General features: G+C 44.6%; 1 pseudogene; it reads left to right on the top strand.

Annotated features, from left to right (window-relative positions):
* The first annotated feature begins 6,863 nt into the window (after nucleotides 1-6,863).
* On the top strand, nucleotides 6,864-18,924 carry LOC121840971 (annotated as a pseudogene).
* Nucleotides 18,925-19,872: the final 948 nt, after the last annotated feature.

Here is a 19,872-nt window from a genome sequence, read left to right as displayed (position 1 = left end):
GTGGTAGTGAATAGTGGTGTGATAGCAGTGGTTTGAGTTCCTGTATGTTTCTTTCATCACACCAGCAGTGGCCAGTGAGACATAGTGGTAGTGAGAGTCTTGGTAGTGAAAGATGGTTGTGAGAGTGTGGTAGTGATGCGTGGAGAAACCCGTGGCTGCAGTGAGATTAGTGGTAGTGAGCCATGTTTGGTGTGAGAGTAGTGGTATTGATAGTCTGGTGAGTGAGAGTTGCTCGGATGGTCAGTGAAGTGACTGAGATTGGTAGTGAGAATGTAGTGGTGTGAGAGTAGTGGTAGTGAGAGTCTGAGTGAGAAGAGTGGTAGTGAGAGTAGTGGTCTGAGTCGTGGTTTTGGAGTAGTGGTAGTGATAGCAGTGGTAGTGAGACTGGTGGTAGTGAGGTAGAAGGTGGATCCGTAGTGGTAGTGAGATTCTTGGTCGTGAGTGAGAGTGGTGAGTGAGAGCTGTGGTAGTATTCAGTAGTTCTTCTCGAGCTGTAGTGGTAAAGAAACCTAAGTGGTAGTGAGGTAGTAGTGTGAGAAAGTGGTAGTGAGAAAGTAAAGTGGTAGTGAGTTTAGTGGTAGTGATAGCAGTGGTAGTGAGAGTAGAGGTAGTGAGAAGTGGTAGTGAGAGTAGTGAGAGTAGTGGTGTGAGAGTAGTGGTAGTGAGATAGTGGTAGTGAGATCAGTAGTAGTGGTGTGAGACAGTGGTAGTGATAGCAGGGCCAGTGAGAGTTCCTGGTAGTGAGAGTAGTGGTAGTGAGAGTAGTGAGAGTAGTGGTAGTGAGAGTAGTGGTAGTGAGAGTAGTGGTACCCTGAGAGTAGTGGTTAGTGAAATAGTGTCCAGTGAAATGCAGTGGTAGTGATAGCAGTGGTAGTGAGAGTAGTGGGACAAGAGTAGTGGTAGTGAGAATGTGGTTCAGTGAGAGTAGTGGTAGTGAGACCAGTAGTAGTGAGAGTAGTGGTAGTGAGACCCTGTGGTAGTGAGAGTAGTGGTAGTGAGACTGGGTAGTGGTCTTCCTGAGAGGTGGTGTGAGAGGTGGTGTAGTGGTGAGGTAGTGGTAGTGAGAGTAGTGGTGAGTGAGACTGGGGCCCCACAAGAGGTGAGTTCTGGTAGTGAGAGTCTCCTGGTACTGAGAGTTCAGTGGTAGTGAGAGTAGTGGTAGTGAGACGCCTCCAGTGGTAGTGAGAGTAGTGGTAGTGAGAGTGGTGGTGAGTGAGACACAACAGTGGTAGGAGAGAGTGGTAGTGAGAGTAGTAATAGTGAGAGTAGTGGTAGTGAGAGTAGTGGTAGTGAGAGTGTGGTGGTAGTGAAAATAACCTCACACTGAGAGTAAAACTAGTGAGATGATTGTGGTAGTGAGAAACAGTAGTGAGGGAACACCCCCAGTGGTAGTGAGAGTGGTGGTAGTGAGTGGAGAGGAGTAGTAAGTTTTGAGAGTTCCTGGTATGATAGCAGTGGTAGTGAGAGTAAACTGGTAGTGAGTCCAGTGGTAGTGAGAGTAGTGGTAGTGAGAGTAGTGGTAGTGTTCATAACCAGAATGTTGAGGTTGAAGTGTCTGCTGCGGTCTCCTGCTCTGCTTCCATCATTCAGCCAGGTGATAACAGGAAGAGGGATGTCACATTTTAGAGACACAGGGTTGTTCCCCACAACAATCACATTCTGGGACCTAGTTCTGACCACAGATAATGGGGAAACTTGAGGGACAAAACACACATACTGTGTATTAAAACACACACACACACACACACACACACACACACACACACCTACATGTTGTAGTATTCTGAGGTTGTTGTTTACGTACCATATACCTGCAGGCTGGACTCCTTGGCTGCGCTGCTGACTGTGTAGATGGCTGTGTTAACTTCTTCAGAGCACGTACATGATGCAGCCCGGGTGGTGCTGCATCACTGACCCTGGGATGTGGCTAATAATGTGGAGTTGCCTAGAGGTTAGCGATTATGCTCTTAAAGGAAATTACACTCAAAAACTATCTTTAGTTTTTTTTTACTAGTCCACTGTTGATACAATCCCAAAATGATTTGAGTGTCTCATGTCAACTTTTCAAGATATTTGACTTTCAACAATCAAATCTCACCGGCCACATCATCATACAGTTTGATGATGCCTTTTCATCATACAATATTTTGCCGATTAGGCCTGACTTGCAGTCGGCGTTCCAATTCATCCCAAAGGTTTTCTTGTATCCCCTCAGGGCTCTGTGCAGGCCACCAGGTTCTTCCACACCTATCTTGACAAACCTATTGCTGAATGGACCTCACTTTGTGCACAAGAATTGTCATGCTGTTACAGGAAATGGCTTTCCCCAAACTGTTGAAACAAAGTCTAGAATGTCATTGTATGCTGTAGTGTTAAGTTTTCCCTTCACTGGATCTAAGGGGTCATGCTCAAACCATGAAAAACAGCCCCAGATCATTTTCCTTCCTCCACCAAACTATACAGTTGCCACTACGCATTGGGGCAGGAAGCGTTCTCATGGTATCCGCCAGGTTTCCTCCAAACGTGAAGCTTGGCATTCAGAGCAAGAGTTCAATCTTGGTATCATCAGACCAGAGAATCTTGTTTCTCATGGTGTAAGAGTACTTAAGGTGCCTTTTGGCAAACTACAAAGCTATCATGTGCCAAATCCAGATTTGTCACTCCAGAGAATTCATTTTTCACTGCTCCAAAGTCCAATGGTGGTGTGCTTTACACCACACGAGCCAACCTAGGCATTGCGCATGGTGATTTTAGGCCTGTGTGGTGCTGCACAGCAATGGAAACCCTTTCATGAAGCTCCTGACGAACAGTTATTTTGCTGAAGTTGCTTCCAGAGGCAGTCTGGAACTCGGTAGTGAGTGTTGCAGCCGAGGACAGAGGATTCCTGCCTTCCCAGTTCTGTGAGCTTGTGTGTCCTACCACTTCGTGGCTGTGACATTGTTGCTCCTAGATGTTTCCAATGAACAATAACAGCACTTACAGTTGACCGAGGCAGCTCTAGCAGGGCAGAAATTTGACGAAATTAGGTGGCATCCTATGACGGTACCACGTTGAAAGTCACTTCGCTCTTCAGTTAGCCCATTCTACTGCCAATGTTTGTCTATGGAGATTGCATGGCTGTGTGATCGAGTTCATACAACTATCAGCAACGGGTGTGGCTGAAATAGCCAGATCCACTAATTTGAAGGGGTGTCCCTAGAGATGTCTTTGAGAATAAGTCAAATTATCCCTCTGTCACAGATTGTGAATTATACTGCCTTCCTCTGGCCACTGTAAATGAAAGTAATCCCTGTCCTCTGTATCTTTCTGCAGGAAAATGTCTAAAATACGTAGCTCTTTACTCTAGCACTTTGGATATGAGTTCAAATGTTTAATAGTTGAGTTGCGACATTTTAGAAATGTCACCTTTTATTTTTGTTTGGGAGAACTATTTTCATACATACATTGCATTTGGAAAGTATTCATACCCCTTGACTTTTTCCACATTTTGTTACGTTACAGCATTATTCAAAAATGTATTAATTATTTTTTGTATTTATTTTCAATCTACAATCTAACACCCCCCATAAACCGTTAATTTTTGTAAATTTGCAGGTATTAAAAATAAAAACAGAAATACTTACATAAGTATTCAGACCCTTTGGTATGAGACACAAAATTGAGCTAAGGTGCATCCTGTTTCCATTGATGATCCTTGATGTTTCTACAACTTGATTGGAGTCCACATGTGGTATATTCAATTGATTGGACATGAGTTGACAGTTGACAGTGCATGTCAGAGCAGAAACCAATCCATGAAGTCGAAGGAATTGTCCGTAGTGCGCCGAGACAGGATTGTGTCAAGGCACAGATCTGGGGAATACCACAAAGACTCTTCCTATAGCTGGCCGTCCGGCCAAACTGAGCAATCGGGGGAGAAGGGCCTTGATCAAGATTCTCTGGTCTGATGATACCAAGATTGAACTCTTTGCTCTGAACGCCAATTGTCACGTTTTGAGGAAACCTGGCCCCATCCCTGTGGTGAAGCATGGTGGTGGAGGAATCATGCTGTGGGGATGTTTTTCAGTGGCAAGGACTGGGAGACTAGTCAGGACTGAGGGAAAGATGAATGGAGCAAATTAAAGAGAGATCTTTGATTAAACCTGCTCCAGAGCGCTCAGGACCTCAGACTGGGGCGAAAGGTCACCTACCATCAGGACAACGACCCTAAGCACACAGCCAAGCCAACACAAGAGTGGCTTCGGGACAGGTCTCTGAATGTCCTTAACATTCCCAGCCAGAGCTCTGGCTTAAAGCCGATGGAAAATGTATGGAGAAACCTGAACATATCTGTGCAGCGACGCTCCCCATTCAACCTGAATGAGCTTGGGAGGATCTGCACCCCTAATACAGGTGTGCCAAGCATGTAGAGTCATACCCTGTAATCGCTGCCAAAGGAGCTTCGACAAGGTACTGAGTAAAGGGTCTGAATACTTATGTAAATTTCAGTTTTAAATGTTTTAGAAATTTGCCCAAAAATGAAACCTGTTTTTTCTTCATCAGGTTAGATGTTGATGTTACTCTACAATAACACAGACCACAAAACAAATCAAGGGATAAAATGTTTATTCAAAGAGGACAAATCATAGATGTTATGCTGAGGTATATGTTCATTCTCCCCTGTCCTCGGTGATTCTCTCCACAGAACAAAGAGACAGGATGTTGTGTTATAACCCAACCCTAACCTGTGGTTGACCAATTACAATTCCTTGCAATAAAACTGGCCCAATGGCCAAATAACAGGTATCCTGTTTCAGGCTCAACGCCTAGACAAAATCTAGACAAAATCCAGACAAAATCCTTCCATGTCTCTGCCCCAATGATCATTAATTCCCTGTTACAGAAAAACACTATTTCCATTGATCGTTGATTCCCTCTTGACCATTAGTCCTCTGCGTTGTGTATTATCTTTAAATATTCTTAGTCATTATGGTGTATTGTGAGTAGATTGATTAGGAGGAAAAAAATAATTCAAAATTTTTCAGAATAGGGCTTTGATGTAAGAACATGTGGAAAAAGTCAAGGGATCTGATTAATTTCAGAATGCACTGTATCTGTTTTTCAGTTTAGAAACAACTTATGTATCCACTCCTGACCCCTCCTGTCTCAGCCTCCAGTATTTATGCTGCAGTAGTATATGTGTTGGGGGGCTAGGGTCAGTCTGTTATACTGAAGTATTTCTCCTGTCTTATCTGGTGTCCTGTGTGAATTTAAGTATGCTCTCGCTAATTATCTCTTTCTCTCTTTCTTTCTTTCTCTCTCTCTGAGGACCTGTCATATAACCATGCCTCAGGACTACCTGGCATGATGACTCCTTGATGTCCCCAGTCCACCTGCCATGCTGCTGCTCCAGTTTCAACTGTTCTGCCTGCGGATATGGTACCCTGACCTGTTGACCGGACATGCTACCTGCCCCAGACCTGCTGTTTTCAACTCTCTAGAGACAGCAGGAGTGGTGGAGATACTCTCAATGATCGGCTATGAAAAGCCAACTGACATTTACTCCTGAGGTGCTGACTTGTTGCACCCTCGACAACTACAGTGATTATTATTATTTGACCATGCTGGTCATTTATGAACATTTGAACATCTTGGCCATGTTCTGTTATAATCTCCACCCGGCACAGCAACAAGAGGACTGGCCACCCCTCATAGCCTGGTTCATCTCTAGGTTTCTTCCTAGGTTTTGGCCTTTCTAGGGAGTTTTTCCTAGCCACCGTGGTTCAACACCTGTTTGCTTGCTGTTTGGGGTTTTAGGCTGGGTCTCTGTATAGCACTTTGTGGCATCAGCTGATGTAAGAAGGACTGTATAAATAAATACATTTGATTTGAACAAACAAGACGAACTGGCACAGACAGACAGGAAACACAGGTATAAATACACAGAGGATAATGAGGAAGAAGGGAGACACCTGGAGGGAGGTGGACACAATCACAAAGACAGGTGAAACAGATCAGGGTGTGGCACAAACAGGCAAAATGTCAGTATAGAGACAAAGTGGAGTCGGAATTCAGCGTCTCAGACAAGTGATGTAATAATAATTCAGTTCAGATCAACATTTTTATAGTCTATGGAATGTTCCTATGGAATGCCACATATTAGCATAGCATAGCTATTAGCATACACCATAAACTTATACTATCTCATCAACTTCCCTACTGTCAACCTTCCTACACACTGACCAGCTGACTTGTGGCGTGCCATCATGCCGGGGCGGCAGCATAGCCTAGTGGTTAGAGCGTTGGACTAGTAACCGGAAGGTTGCGAGTTCAAACCCCGAGCTGACAAGGTACAAATCTGTCGTTCTGCCCCTGAACAGGTAGTTAACCCATTGTTCCCAGGCCGTCATTGAAAATAAGAATATGTTCTTAACTGACTTGCCTGGTTAAATAAAGGTAAAAAAATAAAATAAATTTAAAAAAATTCCTGAGCTTGTGGCTTATGGTCCAAAATGAGCTCTGACATCGCCCAAAACATTTAGTCTTACACAGTTTCCCATGTAATAGCCTTTGAGTGACCTCACCAATACTATATTTTCCATATTAAAATGCTCAGTTGAGTAAATGTACCTTTTCTATCATCTCTGACTGTCAGTAAGGCTGAATGACAGGCCAGCTGGGCACAGCAACATCCAATCCTGTCATACATTACATCATGCTTTCACAAATTATTTGTTTATCTAACCGTTTGTTAGTGTGTTGATGTGGATGTGCACAGAGAGGCTCCTGGGAGGGGAGTGTCAGTAGCTCAGGGATAAATAGAGAGGCAGAGCTCAGAGTTAGTCAAAAGGCGGACCTGAGAAGGTCACACACAGAACCAAGCAGGAGCAGCAGGACCTCAGCATTTGTTACAAATGGAGAAATATGAAGATGTTCAATACTGTTTTCAAGACAGAAACTCTTCTTGCAGAAAGGCTTTGCTATCGACATCTATCTACATAACACTGTACATCTTCTTCTCATTGATTTCAGCAGTTACAGTATTTTTGAACCTACTGGTGATCATCTCCATCTCTCACTTCAAGCAGCTCCACACTCCAACCAACCTGCTCATCCTCTCTCTGGCTGTGTCAGATCTCCTGGTGGGACTGATTGTGATACCAGTAGTGACTGTAGCATTAATGGAAACATGCTGGGGTTTTGGAGAATATTTCTGTGTGTTTCAGATCTACATTACTTTTTATGTACTTCTTTATCTCTGGGTAATTTGGTCTTGATATCTATTGACCGCTATGTCGCTGTGTGTGATCCCTTATTGTACCACTCTAAAATAACAACAACAAGAATGATGTGTTGTATATCTATTACCTGGTGTTGTTGTGTCATCTACCGTGCTGCTATTATAAAAACTTTGTCAATGTACGGGTGAGTAGGTGTTTGAAAGAATGTTTTTTGTTGAAGGGTTAATCTGGGTTAATATCATCGACCTTGTAATTACAATGGTTGTCCCGTGCTCTATTATTATGACACTTTATATGAAAATCTTTGTTGTGGCCAGATCACAGGCCAGAAATGTTTTTTCAAAAGAGGCTGCCAGTGTGTCTGGTGTTAAAACTATACGGGCAAATAAGTCTGAGAGAAAAGCAACAAAAACTCCATCTATTTGTCACGAACCTTGCCGAAGACGGTGCCTCTTCCTGTTCGGGCGGTGCTCGGCGGTCGTCGTCGCCGGCCTATTAGCTGCCATCGATTTCCTTTCCGTTTGTTTTTGGTTATTGGGTAATTGGGTACACCTGTTTTGTATTAGGGTTTGTTTGTAGGGTATTTAAGGGCACTAGGCCCGCTGGGTATTTGTGCGGGCTTGTTTGTGTTACTCTGTGTTTGATGGTGTGAGTTATTCGTACATTTATTCTCCGGACTATTTTGTCCTGTTGTTTGGACCGGCAACTTATTATACGCCCTGTGTATTGGCGTGACTGTTTTTGTTGCACTGGGGAATAAATTTGAAGGAAAGACTGAACCCTGCTCTCTGCGCCTGATTCCACCCACCACCACTCCTAGTTGATCGTAACAGAAGCCCGCACCTTTGAAATGGAATCAGCAGGAGCAGCGACCACCCCTCTCCCCACTATGGAGGAGCGCGTTCACCACCACACAGCGGTCCTCCATCGGATTGGTACCGCGATGGACCAGATGATGGAGAGGATGGAACGATGGGAGAGGAGTGGCCTACCGACGTCTACCCCAGCTCCCCCACTGCCGACATCACCTCCTCCACCTACGTCATCCTCTGGGTCCGGCGCACTGCGTCTCTCCCCCGAGGGAGTACGATGGAGTGGCGGCTGGGTGCCAGGGATTTTTGCTCCAGCTAGAGCTCTACCTGGCTACCGTGCGTCCGGCTCCCTCGGGTGAGGAGAGTGTGAGCCTCCTCGTCTCCTGTTTAACGGGCAGGGCCCTGGACTGGGCTAACGCGGTCTGGAATAGTCCAGACTCGGCTCGGGACAACTACCTGGAGTTCACCCGCCGTTTCCGAGCTGTGTTCGATCATCCACCAGAGGGTAAAGCGGCGGGTGAGCGACTGTTCCACCTCAGACAGGAGACGAGGAGCGCACAGGACTTTGCGTTGGAGTTTAGGACCCTAGCTGCTGGTGCTGGGTGGAATGACAGGGCCCTGATGGACCATTACCGGGTTAGTCTCCGGGAGGACGTCCGCCGGGAGCTAGCTTGCAGGGACACAACTCTCTCCCTGGATGAACTAATAGACTTGTCTATTCGATTGGACAACCTGCTGGCTGCCCGCGGGCGTACAGAAGGGGTCCTGTTAATTCCACCTTCCAGCTCTCCCACTCCCACTCCGATGGAGTTGGGAGGAGCTGCATCTAGGGGGATCAGAGGGGGCTCCTCCTGCTCCTATTGTGGACGGAGAGGACACACTTCGGACCGGTGTTGGAGGAGTCCCTCTGGGAGTCGAGAGGGTCGGCGGAACACTCCTCGGCCACCCCAGGTGAGTAAGCACCAAACTCACCCAGAGCTCCCTGTTGGTCACATGTTTTTGTTAATTTTTTTTCCTGCGTTTTTCCCCTCTCTTCAGCATAAGGCGCTAGTCGATTCAGGCGCAGCTGGGAGTTTTATGGATCGTGGACTCGCCCGTAAATTGGGTATTCCGTTAGTACAGATAGACCCACCTGTCCCCGTGCACTCCTTAGATAGCCGACCGTTAGGGTCAGGGTTGGTCAGGGAGGCCACGATTCCGCTGGACATGGTAACGCAGGGGAATCATAGGGAGAGGATCAGTTTCTACCTTATTGATTCACCTGGGTTTCCGGTGGTGTTGGGGGTTCCCTGGCTGGCTATTCACAATCCCCTTATTTCCTGGAAACAGGGGCTCTTAAGGGGTGGTCAGACGAGTGTTCAGAGAGGTGTATAGGAGTTTCCATCGGTGCCACGACGGTGGAGAGGCCAGACCAGGTTTCCACCGTGCGCATTCCCCAGAATATGCCGATTTGGCTATCGCTTTTAGTAAGAAGAGGGCGACCAAATTACCACCCCATCGACGGTGGGATTGCGTGATAAACCTCCAGGAGAACGCTGCACTTCCCCGGAGTCATGTGTACCCACTGTCACAGGAGGAGATGGTGGCTATGGAAACATATGTCACGGAAGCTCTGAGACAGGGGTACATTCGGCCCTCCATGTCACCCGTCTCCTCAAGTTTCTTTTTGTGAGGAAAAAGGAGGGAGGTCTGCGTCCGTGCATTGATTATCGAGGTCTCAATTCGATCACAGTGGGTTTTAGTTATCCGCTACCTCTCATCGCTACGGCGGTGGAATCATTCCACGGAGCGCGTTTCTTCACAAAACTGGACCTCAGGAGCGCGTATAATCTGGTGCGTATTCGGGGAGGAGACGAGTGGAAAACAGCGTTTAGTACCACATCAGGCCACTATGAGTACCTCGTCATGCCGTATGGGTTGATGAATGCTCCAGCCGTCTTCCAATCCTTTGTAGATGAGATTCTCAGGGACTTGCACGGGCAGGGTGTGGTAGTGTATATTGATGACATCTTGATTTATTCTGCCACACGCGCCGCGCATGTTTCCCTGGTGCGCAGGGTTCTTGGGCGACTGCTGGAGCATGACCTATACGTCAAGGCTGAGAAATGTGTGTTCTCCAAACCAGCCGTTTCCTTCCTGGGTTATCGCATTTCCAGCTCGGGGATGATGATGGAGTGTGACCGCGTTAACGCCGTGCGTAATTGGCCGACTCCGACCACGGTAAAGGAGGTGCAGCGATTTTTAGGGTTTGCCAATTACTACCGGAGGTTTATCCGGGGTTTTGGCCAAGTAGCGACGCCCATTACCTCACTGCTGAAGGGGGCCGGTGCGTCTGCAGTGGTCAGCAGAGGCTGATGGAGCCTTCAACTAGTTGATCGTAACACTATTGTTGTTTTCAACTATTTCAATTGTTGGATTCCATTTCTATTTGTTTTCTTTTTTACTTTTGTAATTGACAATTTATTATCAGTTATCATCGGCTTTCTGCCTCTTGTTAATTCCTTAATTAATCCAATAATTTATGCTTTATTTTATCCATGGTTCAAAGTGACAGCTAAACATATTTTAACTCTGAACTTAAGGCGTTCATAGTACAAATGTTTTCATAGTACATGTGTTAGCTAGGGATGGGGGAAAAGTGTGACACCAATCAGGCCACCGAGGACTGGAATTGCCCTTCTAGTGTCTAGTGGCTCACTTCAACAAGTGCAGTAACATTTAAATGTACAATATGCATGATATCAGATAACATCCAAGTATAACTCTATGGTGTATTGTGTAAATAGTTGATGGTCAAATGTAAGAATATGCACTTTATAATAATAATGGTTTAATAATAAACCATTTGTAAGGCATTTACAGTTTGCTCACCATTTATTAATCATTACTTCCACATTTGTTAAATGTTAGTCAGTTAGGTATTATCACATGTATAAATAACTACTCTATCCACTAATGATTCAACACAACAGCTCAGGAAACCACAGCAGACACTTTAACCTCAACATACTGGGTATGAACACTACCACTACTCTCACTACCACTACTCTCACTACCACCACTCTCATTACATCACTGCTGCCAGGTCAGGGGTCACACCAGAGCGGCTCTCTCAGATGCTGTGGAGTCAGAATAAATATAGAGATTAGTAAGACTTTATAATAACACTTTGTAATAAAGAATGTATAATAGATTAGTAAATAAGTCAATAGTTTATTAATCATTCATGTATCATTACTCTCACATTTGTTTTAGTAAGTTAGTTATTCACACATTTATAAACAACTTTTATAATCTGTAATAGTGAATCATAAGGTCATCCAGAAGATGTTTAATGAATTAACTTATAAACCATTTACTAATCATTAGTCAAGTAGTTTTGCAGTCTCTAATCTAAAGTGAAGACTATTCATACTTTCTTAATACTTCATAAATGTGTTGAACAGTGACCAGTGTATTTTATCACAAGAAGATGGACATGCTATTGATAGATATTCCAGTACTACCTGATGACACATAAGGTCTCAAAACGACCCAGAACATATCAATGGTTAAACAATAAGCAAACAACACAGAGGATGTTAAAGGAAATATATTGAACATTTTATTCCAAAACAGTCACACTGTTGTAGTAGTGTGCTGACTTATTAAGTAATGTGTTTGTCTGAAAATGATGACATTCTTGTCTGTTGGCAGTGACTACCAAAACCAAAGTGTGGGTTGCAGTCATTCATTAGAGCAGCTCATAGACTGCTTACACGGTAATGGAACCAATATCTAAATATATAATTTAACTGACCATTACATTTAAAGGGTCAATACCTTTAATACACTACAAGTGAAGTTTTCCAAAAACGTATGACTCTCTTCAAATGAGGGGGGCATGTCCAAAACGCTGGAGTAAAAAGCCCAGTTTAAAAACAGTTTTTCTGCAGAGCTTTAAACACACTGGGCACAAACTTGTTGAATCAGCTTTGTTTCTTTTTGAAACTACATGGAGTAGACATTGAATTGATGTCTGTGCCCATTGGGAAGGGATTGTTTTCAGTATGTGCAGTGGCCATAGGATGGCAGTATAGTTCCCAATCTGTGACTGACAGGTATAATATGACTCATTCTATATGAAAGAGAAGTATGTCTGTTCTATAAAGTCAATTTCTATCTGTACATTCTATGTCAGGTGAAAAGTGTTTCTGTATCAAACTGAGAAGAGACCATCTTTCTGAATAATACCAACGCCTTTTCATTACAGGAGACTCACTGAATATAAGGGTTTTATTATGAGTGATAGAAAACAAATGAAGCACAAAACATTACAAACAAACCTTTCCTTAAATATACTCCACCAACCACCCACTTTCTTCAAGTTAACCTTAAAAGTCCTGAGACCCCAGCAAAAAGTGTCTGCAGGATGGTGTGGTTGGTGCCGCTCAGCGGTAACAGGCACTTTCCGTGGCAGGAGGTGGCCAGGTAGCCTTGCGGTGGGATGATGTAGACCTGCCAGAACCACGTTCTTGAAGTCGATGTAGAGGGGACAGGCCTACACACATGAATGGGCGTCACCGGGAAGTAGACAGCGCTCCTCTAGCATTGGCTAGCTTGCTAACTACTTCCAGACACATGATGAGAGAGCACCCCACTCTGACCACTTTACTCGGCCTAGCAGAGCTAGTTGGGCTGTTTTCATGTTATCCAGAGCGTTGGTGACTACAACTGTGCTGCTGGCAACAATTGAATTATGCTTTTTTGACAATGTTTACTGTCACCGGCCATATTCAATGGGTGTTGAGCGTTTGTATATTCGTCAAACAATCTATTGAAATTGTTACTTTCATGGTGGAGTCTATTGTTTAGAAATGTAGCAAGCTAGCTAAATGAACACTGTGTGAATCAGCAGGTAGCTGAACAACCAGCAAGCTAACAGTACACTATAACTTTGAAATGAAGTGACTTTCTGACTAAATTAGAAACGCGTAATATCTGAAAATGTAGCTATCCAGACTATCTTACCCGTCCGTATACAGTACCGGTCAAATGTTTTAGATATTCATTCAAGGGTTTTTCTATATTTTACAATGTTCTACATTGTAAAATAATAGTGAAGACATCATGAAATAACACGTAAGGAATCATGAAGTAACCAAAACAGTTTTCATAAATGAATACACCTTATGAATAAAGTCTCCCCCCACATTTTGATGAAGTCATAAGTATTTGGACAACATCACTTGTAGCCTAGACAATCCATATTTGAACATGTTTGAGATTTAAGACCATTTGGATTTTGAAAACAATTGCGTCTGGAGTTCCTTCAAAATGAACCAATTAATGACAAAGTCAAAAAGTATTTTGTTTGTTGAAGATAAAGGCAGATGTTGACTGTGACCTAAAATGGCTCTGGAGAAGGCTGACGTTCTACGTGTCCCTAACCTATTGTGTTTTTATGTTTATTTGCAACTTATTTTTTGTACCTAATTTGTTCCTAATTTTGCTGCTACCATCTCTTATGACCGAAAGTAACTTCTGGACATCGGGACTACGATTACTCACCACAGACTGGCAGAATCCTTTTATTCCTTTAACGAGTCTGACGAGCCCAACGCGAATGATGTACTGCGTTCTCGGGAACTGGCCCAGGTCAAATCAAATCAAATCAAATCAAATTTTATTTGTCACATACACATGGTTAGCAGATGTTAATGCGAGTGTAGCGAAATGCTTGTGCTTCTAGTTCCGACAATGCAGTAATAACGAGCAAGTAATCTAACTAACAATTCCAAAAAAAAAAAACTACTGTCTTATACACAGTGTAAGGGGATAAAGAATATGTACATAAGGATATATGAATGAGTGATGGTACAGAGCAGCATAGGCAAGATACAGTAGATGATATCGAGTACAGTATATACATATGAGATAAGTATGTAAACCAAGTGGCATAGTTAAAGTGGCTAGTGATACATGTATTACATAAGGATGCAGTCGATGATATAGAGTACAGTATCAACGTATGCATATGAGATGAACAATGTAGGGTAAGTAACATTATATAAGGTAGCATTGTTTAAAGTGGCTAGTGATATATTTACATCATTTCCCATCAATTCCCATGATTAAAGTGGCTGGAGTAGAGTCAGTGTCATTGACAGTGTGTTGGCAGTAGCCACTCAATGTTAGTGGTGGCTGTTTAACAGTCTGATGGCCTTGAGATAGAAGCTGTTTTTCAGTCTCTCGGTCCCAGCTTTGATGCACCTGTACTGACCTCGCCTTCTGGATGACAGCGGGGTGAACAGGCAGTGGCTCGGGTGGTTGACGTCCTTGATGATCTTTATGGCCTTCCTGTAGCATTGGGTGGTGTAGGTGTCCTGGAGGGCAGGTAGTTTGCCCCGGTGATGCGTTGTGCAGACCTCACTACCCTCTGGAGAGCCTTACGGTTGAGGCGGTGCAGTTGCCATACCAGGCGGTGATACAGCCCGCCAGGATGCTCTCGATTGTGCATCTGTAGAAGTTTGTGAGTGCTTTTGGTGACAAGCCGAATTTCTTCAGCCTCCTGAGGTTGAAGAGGCGCTGCTGCGCCTTCCTCACGATGCTGTCTGTGTGAGTGGACCAATTCAGTTTGTCTGTGATGTGTATGCCGAGGAACTTAAAACTTGCTACCCTCTCCACTACTGTTCCATCGATGTGGATGGGGGGGTGTTACCTCTGCTGTTTCCTGAAGTCCACAATCATCTCCTTAGTTTTGTTGACGTTGAGTGTGAGGTTATTTTCCTGACACCACACTCCGAGGGCCCTCACCTCCTCCCTGTAGGCCGTCTCGTCGTTGTTGGTAATCAAGCCTACCACTGTTGTGTCGTCCGCAAACTTGATGATTGAGTTGGAGCGTGCATGGCCACGCAGTCGTGGGTGAACAGGGAGTACAGGAGGGGCTCAGAACGCACCCTTGTGGGGCCCCAGTGTTGAGGATCAGCGGGGAGGAGATGTTGTTGCCTACCCTCACCACCTGGGGGCGGCCCGTCAGGAAGTCCAGTACCCAGTTGCACAGGGCGGGGTCGAGACCCAGGGTCTCGAGCTTGATGACGAGCTTGGAGGGTACTATGGTGTTGAATGCCGAGCTGTAGTCGATGAACAGCATTCTCACATAGGTATTCCTCTTGTCCAGATGGGTTAGGGCAGTGTGCAGTGTGGTTGAGATTGCATCGTCTGTGGACCTATTTGGGCGGTAAGCAAATTGGAGTGGGTCAAGGGTGTCAGGTAGGGTGGAGGTGATATGGTCCTTGACTAGTCTCTCAAAGCACTTCATGATGACAGATGTGAGTGCTACGGGGCGGTAGTCGTTTAACTCAGTTACCTTAGCTTTCTTGGGAACAGGAACAATGGTGGCCCTCTTGAAGCATGTGGGAACAGCAGACTGGTATAGGGATTGGTTGAATATGTCCGTAAACACACCGGCCAGCTGGTCTGCGCATGCTCTGAGGGCGCGGCTGGGGATGCCGTCTGGGCCTGCAGCCTTGCGAGGGTTAACACGTTTAAATGTCTTACTCACTTCGGCTGCAGTGAAGGAGAGACCGCATGATTCCGTTGCAGGCCGTGTCAGTGGCACTGTATTGTCCTCAAAGCGGGCAAAAAAGTTATTTAGTCTGCCTGGGAGCAAGACATCCTGGTCCGAGACTGGGCTGGGTTTCTTCCTGTAGTCCGTGATTGACTGTAGACCCTGCCACATACCTCTTGTGTCTGAGCCGTTGAATTGAGATTCTACTTTGTCTCTGTACTGGCGCTTAGCTTGTTTGATAGCCTTGCTGCACTGTTTGTATTCAGTCATGTTACCAGACACCTTGCCCTGATTAAAAGCAGTGGTTCGTGCCTTCAGTTTCACACGAATGCTGCCATCAATCCACGGTTTCTGGTTAGGGAATGTTTTAATCGTTGCTATGGGAACGACATCTTCAACGCACGTTCTAATGAACTCGCACACCGTATCAGCGTATTCATCAATGTTGTTGTCTGACGCAATACGAAACATCTCCCAGTCCACGTGATGGAAGCAGTCTTGGAGTGTGGAGTCAGCTTGGTCGGACCAGCGTTGGACAGACCTCAGCGTGGGAGCTTCTTGTTTTAGTTTCTGTCTGTAGGCAGGGATCAACAAAATGGAGTCGTGGTCAGCTTTTCCGAAAGGGGCGGGGCAGGGCCTTATATGCGTCGCGGAAGTTAGAGTAACAATGATCCAGGGTCTTTCCACCCCTGGTTGCGCAATCAATATGCTGATAAAATTTAGGGAGTCTTGTTTTCAGATTAGCCTTGTTAAAATCCCCAGCTACAATGAATGCAGCCTCCGGATAAATCGTTTCCAGTTTGCAGAGAGTTAAATAAAGTTCGTTCAGAGCCATCGATGTGTCTGCTTGGGGGATATATACGGCTGTGATTATAATCGAAGAGAATTCTCTTGGTAGATAATGCGGTCTACATTTGATTGTGAGGAATTCTAAATCAGGTGAACAGAAGGATTTGAGTTCCTGTATGTTTCCTTCATCACACCATGTCACGTTGGCCATAAGGCATACGCCCCCGCCCGTCTTCTTACCAGAGAGATGTTTGTTTCTGTCCGCGCGATGCGTGGAGAAACCCGCTGGCTGCACCGCTTCGGATTGCGTCTCTCCAGTGAGCCATGTTTCCGTGAAGCAGAGAACGTTACAGTCTCTGATGTCCCTCTGGAATGCTACCCTTGTTCGGATTTCATCAACCTTGTTGTCAAGAGACTGGACATTGGCAAGAAGAATGCTGGGGAGTGGTGCACGATGTGCCCGTCTCCGGAGTCTGACCAGAAGACCGCTTCGTTTCCCTCTTTTTCTGAGTCGTTTTTTTTTTTTTTGGTCGCTGCATGTGATCCACTCGGTTACACTGGTTGTAAGGCAGAACTCAGGATCCGCATCGCGAAAAACATATTCTTGGTCGTACTGATGGTGAGTTGACGCTGATCTTATATTCAGTAGTTCTTGTCGGCTGTATGTAAAGAAACCTAAGATGACCTGGGGTACTAGTGTAAGAAATAACACGTAAAAAAACAAAAAACTGCATAGTTTCCTAGGAACGCGAGCGAGGCGGCCATCTCTGTCGGCGCCGGAAGTAGAGGTCCTCCTGATTTGCGTGACAAAGTGGCCAAAGGGCAAGCTGCCTTCTGAGAATTTGTAGGCGATCAAATAAAACCCCACTTCCTTCCATTCTGCTAGCAAACATGCAATCTTTGGAGAATAAAATCGATGACTTATGCGGAAGATTAAACTACCAACAGGACATTCAAAACTAGTCTTATTCTTCACGGAGTCGTGGCTGAACGACAACACTATCAACATACAGCTAGTAGGTTATACGCTGTACCGGTAGGATAGAACAGCGGCGTCTGCTAAGACAAGGGGTGGCAGGCTATTTTTTTTGTATTTAACCTCTAGCGTCGAGCAATTCCGAGAGGTTAATGGAGGGAAATTTAAATCCATTTTACAAAATTTCTATCAGCATGTTAAATGTGCATCCAGAGGGAATAAAAACTCTGGACCACCTTTACTCCACACACAGAGATGCTTCCAAAGATCTCCCTCCATTTGGCAAATCTGACCATAATTCTATCCTGATTTCTGCTGACAAGCAAAAATGAAAGCAGGATGCACCAGTGACTAGATCAATAAAGTGGTCAGATGAAACAGATGCTAAGCAACAGAACTGTTATGCTAGCACAGACTGAAATATGTTCTGGGATTCCTCCAATGGCATTGAGGAGTACACCACATCAGTCATTTGCTTCATCAATAAGTGCATCGACGACATCGTCCCCACAGTGACCGTACGTACATACCCCAACTAGAAACCATGGATTACAGGCTACATCCGCACTGAGCTAAAGGCTAGAGCTGCCGATTTCAAGGAGCGGGACTCTAACCTGGAAGCTTATAAGAAATCCCGCTATGCCCTTCGACTAACCATCAAGCAGGCAAAGCTTCAATACAGGACAAAGATCGAATCGTACTACACCGGCTCTGGCTCTCGTCGGATGTGGCAGGGCTTGCAAACCATTAGACTACAAAGGGAAGCACAGACGAGGGCTGAGAGCTTCCCAGTGACAAGGGCCTACCAGTCGAGCTAAACTACTTCTATGCTCGCTTCGAGGCAAATAACACTGAAGTATGCATGAGTGGCTGCTGCCAACATATGACCCTATGTCCGGATGCCGTGTGCATGCCCATATTTGGGCATCCGGTCAGGACATCCTTTGTCTGAGCCGTTGAATACCGCATCGCAAGCGGTACCAGAGTGCCAAGTCTCGGTCCAAGAGGCTTCTAAACAGCTTCTACCCCCAAGCCATAAGACTCACTAACATCTAATCAAATGTCTACCCAGACTATTTGCACCCCCCTTTACACCGCTGCTCCTCTGTTATCTATGCATAGTCACTTTAACTCTACCTACATGTACATATTACCTCAACTAACCGGTACCCCCCCGTATATGGTCTCGCTATTGATATTTTACTGCTGCTCTTTAATTACGTGTTACTTTTATTTGTTATTCTTATCTTATCTTATTTTTTTTTACCGAATTGTTGGTTAGGGGCTCGTAATTAAGCATTTCACTGTAAGGTGAACCTGTTGTATTCGACACATGTGACTAATAAAATTTGATTTGACATAACAAATATTCTAAATTGAAACCTTAATGTTTTGTCTGTCCCTTGCTCCAGCCTGGTGTCAGGCTGGAGTGGCAGCTGCCACGGCTGTGTGGAGAAACATTGGTTTTTCTACGTGTCCGTCCTGCAGCCAGTGGAGCAGCGCTCTCTGGCTAAGTTGGAAATGAAGATCCCAAGATCCTCCTGCTCCCACAGCATGTCCCTGTACAAGGTGCCATGAGGCCAACCGCAGACTGGTGCTGTCCCAGTAGGTGCAACTGGAACCACACTAAAACTGTACATTTTATTGTAAAATGTACAGTAACTTTCAGGAAGCAATTGGCCAGTAAGTTACTGTAATTTATTTTACAGTACAGAGGCTGTAATCCAATTTATGACAATGAATTTTATGGTACTAAAAATGTTACCGTAATCTAATTTACAGTATATTACTGGAATTGCCAATGCAGCTACATATTACCCAGTGTTCTTGGCAAATTTGAATTTTTACATTTTGGTAATTTAGCGGGCGCTCTGGTCCTTAGTAACATGCAGTCAGTGCATTTAACCAAGGTTGATAAAAAATAAAGCGTATCACAGTCATAGCAAGTAAATGATTTCTGTAACCATTACTGAATGTGTTGTAATAGTTAAGGATGTATTGGTCTTCAAAATGATTGTAATTACAACATTATCTTATGATATACAGTGCATTCAGAAAGTATTCAGAACTCTTGACTTTTTCCACATTTTGTTAAGTGACCCATGGTGGCTGTGGGGTTATGGTATGAGCAGGCATAAGCTACGGACAACGAACACAATTCTATTTTATCGATGGTAATTTGAATGCACAGAGATACCGTGACGAGATCCTGAGGCCCATTGTAGTGCCATTCTACTGTACATACTGAAAGCAATACCTGTCCTCTGTTTCACTCTGCAGGAAAATTTTTAAAGAAATGTTGCTCTTTATTCTTTACTTTGGATATGAGGTCAAATGTTTAATATGAGGCGACATTATAAGTATTCATACCCCTTCACTTTTTCCACTTTTTGTTACGTTCTAAAACTGCTTAAGTTATTTTTTACCCCTCATCAATCTACACACAATACCCGACAAACAGGTTTTTAGAAATTAAAAAATAAATAAAAACAGAAACCTCATTTACATAAGCATTCCGACCCTTTG

Source organism: Oncorhynchus tshawytscha, linkage group LG26, assembly GCF_018296145.1.
Source record: "Oncorhynchus tshawytscha isolate Ot180627B linkage group LG26, Otsh_v2.0, whole genome shotgun sequence".
Classification (NCBI taxonomy): Eukaryota; Metazoa; Chordata; class Actinopteri; order Salmoniformes; family Salmonidae; genus Oncorhynchus; species Oncorhynchus tshawytscha.
The sequence above is the reverse complement of the archived record's forward strand: the minus strand, read 5'-3'. Positions and strand labels throughout refer to the sequence as shown.